Raw genomic sequence first — 4,756 nt, forward strand, 5'->3', positions numbered from 1 at the left:
GAGGCGGCAGGTTCCTCTCCGTACCGGTGGTTCCCCACCTCACACCCCTATACTCCTGGCCACTTGTGCTGCCACCGGAGCAGGAGGGACCGACAATCTTGGGCACTAGTCAGCTCGTGGTGGTTAAAAAAAAAAAAAGCCTCAGGAGCACCCGTGAAGAATGCATCTCCCAGCTTTGGGAGTCAAGGGGGCCGGAGCTCCCAGCGGCTGGGCTCTACCACAGGGGGTGGGGGGAGGGGGGAGGGTGCACAGGAGGGGGCCCAGAAAGGGCAGAAAACCTCACTCCCGCGAGAGGATGCCTTCCTCCCCTCTGGAAGCGCTTAAATGATAACAATAGTACAAGGATGCTTGTCATTAGGAGTATTGTTTGTGAAATCGTGACTCTTGCACCGGGCCCCGGTAGGTGACGAGGGCTCTGGTCCCCACTCTGCTCACATCCGGATGCCCCACCTTCTCGGCCATGCAGAGGGCAGGGGGAGCGTGGGCCTGGTCAGAAGAGTGGCCGGTGTGCAACTAGTTACAAGCGGCAAGGGACCTCAGAGGTACTACGCCGAACGTGGAGTAGGCGGTCCGGCTAGGTCATGATGCAAAAAGACACAACCCCCAATTCCCAAGGCTTCTGACGAGGTGAACAACTTTGGGCCCGCCAGCCGGCCACTTGATTTTGGAGACACAGTTTCGACAGAGCAGAGCGACAAGCACTCGTTCGCGCCCCCGTTGTCCGCGGCTCCAGTGGCAGCGTCGAGTGGCTGTGAGGAGCTTAAGTACTCATTATCTGGCCGAGAAGGTTGCCAACGCCTGGCTGGAAAACACAAAGGTTCGTTTCTTACCCTGTGGCACGTCCATCTCTAGCTGGCGGCGCCTCTCCTCCGTGTTGTCCTCGGTCAGGCACCCAAGCTGGCCAGTCTCCCCGGCAGGGGTGGGGATGAGAGGTAGTCACCGCTCTCAAGGCTTCCACTGGGAAGACGCATGCTTCCCTTCCACGCGCCGCGGATGTCTGGCTAATTCAAGCCCCACAGCCACGCCCAACTCCAGGGGCAGGAAAGCGCGATCCCTCCGCGTGCCCTGCACGAGGAGAGGCGGACGCCGACGCTGGGCCGCGCGCCTAACGACTGTGGCCAGCGAACGTGGCAGACGGTACGGAAGGGGAGGGCCGGCGACGCCGTGTTTCGCAGCGAACCTCGCTGGACTTCCTCGTGGGTGCTGGGCTCAGCTAAGCCAGGAGGGTTCAAGTGCAGGGAGTGAAGAAACTGGAAAAGACAGACACGGCGCCCCAGCCTTGCTCCCCCGCGTTGTCATGGCACCTGTGAGGTCAACAACCGTGAGACCAGAGGATCGCCGGGTCCTTTCCTTAGGATGCAACATTGAATGTGTGTCAGGCAGGGAAGCTAGGTCTTAGGTGGGGTGGGGGGGAGGCTAGGTCTTGGGGTGGGGAGGGCGTGAAGAGGGTCTTGGGGGTAGACTCCCAGGAGCTCCCTTCTCTCCCCATCAGGGACCGGAAGCCAGCCAAGGACCCCAGAGGTCTTGGCCCAATTGCGGGCTTGATGACCGGTCACCTTCCAGCCATGTGAACTTGGCAGGTCTCTGAGCCTGTTTCCTTGGCTGTAACCCTCGTGTGGTTCTCATGATGAAATCCTGGCATCAGGAGCATCAGCACCCACGGGGAACTGGTGCGCACTTCTAAGTCTTGGGCCTTGCCCCGCACCCGCTGAACAGACACCCCTGGCCGTGGGGCCCAGCACTCTGGGTTTTCACACATCTCCCAAGTGACTGATGCTTGCTCAAGTGTGACGATCACTGGGATAGAGAGAGGCTGAAACCGATGGAGGTGCGCAAAGCCCCAGCACAACCCCGCGTTGCTTGCAGCCTTCCCCGCCTCCGTGACTGGCAACTGCATTCTTCCTGCAGACAAAAGGCCCAGAGTCCTCCCGGATCAGGGTTCTCCAAACCCAAGCCCGCGGCGGAACCTTTAGTTCTCATTAGGAGGTTAAAAACTTCTTGTTATAAAATAAATACATCACGGGGACGTAAAGCGCAGCGTAAGGAATCTAGTCCATGATAGTGTCATAATGCCGTGCGGTGACAGATGGTAAGTGGTCTTACGGTGAGCGGTTCGTAACGTGTATAAATGTCGGATCAGGACGCATACACCTGAAACTCACATAATATTGTGTGTCGACGAGACTTCAATTAAAAAACACGTGTCTAAGGGTGCCCCTTGCTCACCGCCTCCTCCACTCCCGCGGCACCAGCCTCCTCCGTCCTGCACTTGCTGTAATAACTTTCCAGCCACCTCTGCCCTCGCCCCTGCAGCACCTCCTCACCCCTGCAGCCAGAGGAGCCTCTTAAAAATGAAATCAGATTATTCTACTCCTCTGCTCAGAACCTCCGACGATTCCCATCTCACTCTGCTGTCGGCCAGGCCCGATCCCCCTCCGGCCCCCCCACCCCACTCCGACACCCCCCCAACACCCTCCCCTCCCTGGCTCTGCAGCAGCCCCTCCGACCTGCCAGACTCGCTCCCACCCCGGGGTCTTGACTCCAGCCCTTTCCTCGGCCGTACACCCTTCTCTGGGTGTCCCCGCACGGCTCTCGTGCCCTCACCTCTAGATCCTGTCCAAATGTCACCACCTGAGAGAAGGCCTCTCTGACGCCATTGTGTGCTGTCCCCTCCTCCCGCCCTTTTTTTTCCCCTCCATAGCACTTACCACCACCTGACACACATCTTTATTGTTTCTCTGTTTATTGTCTGCCTCTTCCCACTCGGACGCGAGGTCCGTGGGGCCAGGACCCGCCTGTTTTCACTGCTGTGTCTATGACGCCTGTAATATTGCCTGCACAGAACAGGCTCTTGGTAAATGTTTGTCGAGTGGATGATTGAATAAATAAGTGAATTGTTTTTTTAAAAAAAAAACCTAATGGGAAATGCCGGTTGCCCAACCTGCTCCCGCTGGCATTGAGTCCGCCCAGGGCCCTGGCTGCGGCCAGTGCAAGGCCACCTCCGTGGGCACCCCCAAGGGTGACACGGCAGAAAGCTTCCAGGACTGGGGATCTGGGTTCTGGTGCACGGCTCCGGGATCGGCAGGTCGGAGACCCCATCTCTGCTCTCCAGCTGTCCAGCCCTGTGACCCCGGGGCAAATCCCACTACCTCTCTGATCCTCAGTCTTCTCATCTTTAAAATGGGAATGATGAGAATAATTGTGCACCTTCTACCTTCTGGGGCTTTACCTTCTACGTGTAAAGGGCACAGCCCTGCACCCGGTATCTCCTAGGCACACAGCCCGTGGGGATTAGTAGCGCAAAATTATTGCTATTGTTTTGTTCCCTCCTCAGTTTGGCTCAGTGGCCCAAGGTATTTGGGCAGCAGGAGGACTTGTCGATAGTGTACTTGGCTTCAGGGAAAGAGGGCTTGAGTTAGAGCCCTAGCAGCTGCTGCCTTGCTGTGTGACTTCGCACGAGTCGCTAGCCCTTTCTGGGCCGCCAGTTCTCCATCTGAGGAATGCAAGTACGGGGCGTGGAAGGGGACAGTCCCCACGATCCTTGCGGCTGGCCTCCCTCGGTCCTTCCGGAGGACCAGGCCCCGCGCCCACGGATCCCTCAGCGTGGCGCACACCAGGGCAGTCCCACGCTGCCCTCCCTCCCTCTTCACTGGTGCCACAGGGAGGGGTGGGAGGAGCCCCGGGGCGAGAGGCAGTACAAAGTTGGGGCCCAGAGTGCCTGAAGTCCGGATCTAAACTGGAGCTTCTCCTCCGGGGGCTGCCCCACTTGCAGCGGTTGGCTTAGACTCTTGGGCCTTGGTGCCCTCATCCGGAAAATGGGAATAACTGTAACTTGGGAGGATGAAGTCAATTGTTACGTGCAACGCATTTAGACAAGCGCCTGGCACAGAACACCCCTGTTTTACTATTAGCTGTTATTATTACTAATAGCCCCAGCCGGGCTTTGGACCAAGCACCGTGCTAAATGTCTTACAACCTTGGATTGAATTCTTGCAAAAACCCTATGACTTTCTGGTCTCCCTTTGAAAGGTGAACAAGTTTGGCTCAGAGACATGCCGCTTGCCCAAGGTCACACAGCTTGCAGGGAGAGCTGGGTGCAGGCACAATACTCTATCAGAGCCACTTCTTTCCCTCACTACCGTGTGTCCCCTCAGGTCTCTGTTACACTGATGGGGAAACTGAGGCTCAGAGAGCTGAATCCTGGGCTCTAGTCCTCCTGGGACTCTCACCAGAGCCTTCTTGAACCCAGGCAACATGGTACCCGGAGGCAGATCTATGGGACAGATTCACTCCCATTCATGGAGAAGAAAACCGAGGCTCAGGAGACACGGGAGCTCTCCCCAGGGGCACAAGGTGGGGAGCAGAGACAGTTCTGGGCCCGTGGACGGGGAGGCTTCTGAAAGAAGGGGCCCATCTCTCAGCCCTGCAGCCCCCACTTCTCCTCCATCTGTCTGCTTTATGACCTGTTTTATGAGCACGGCCTGGCGGCTTCCACGTTGCCATGGGAACCAGCTTGGTGCGGACTCCAGGCAGCTCCATCTGGGATTGGCAATTTTAAGTCGGGAGCTGCTCCTGGGGGGGTGGTGGGGATCCAAAGGTTGGGGTCTATGGGACCCCGGGGGTGCACGGTGCCTGCCGGTTCCTCTGCTCTGCTCCGGCTCCTGGGTGCCGAGGAGCTCAGGAATCTTGCAGCTGGGAGATCGTGGGGCCCCTGAAGTCCTGGAGGGGACTGGGGTTGCCTGGGAAATGAGACGGG

The 4,756-nt window shown here is 58.2% G+C and overlaps 1 long non-coding RNA gene across 1 annotated transcript; it reads left to right on the forward strand.

The window, feature by feature from the left end:
• Positions 1 to 1,086: 1,086 nt before the first annotated feature.
• On the forward strand, positions 1,087 to 2,213 carry LOC125936756 (uncharacterized). Its single transcript, XR_007462114.1, has 2 exons — positions 1,087 to 1,370; positions 1,493 to 2,213. It is a non-coding gene; the product is annotated as an uncharacterized LOC125936756 (long non-coding RNA).
• Positions 2,214 to 4,756: the final 2,543 nt, after the last annotated feature.

This window comes from Panthera uncia (genome assembly GCF_023721935.1).
Source record: "Panthera uncia isolate 11264 chromosome A3 unlocalized genomic scaffold, Puncia_PCG_1.0 HiC_scaffold_11, whole genome shotgun sequence".
Taxonomy (NCBI): domain Eukaryota; kingdom Metazoa; phylum Chordata; class Mammalia; order Carnivora; family Felidae; genus Panthera; species Panthera uncia.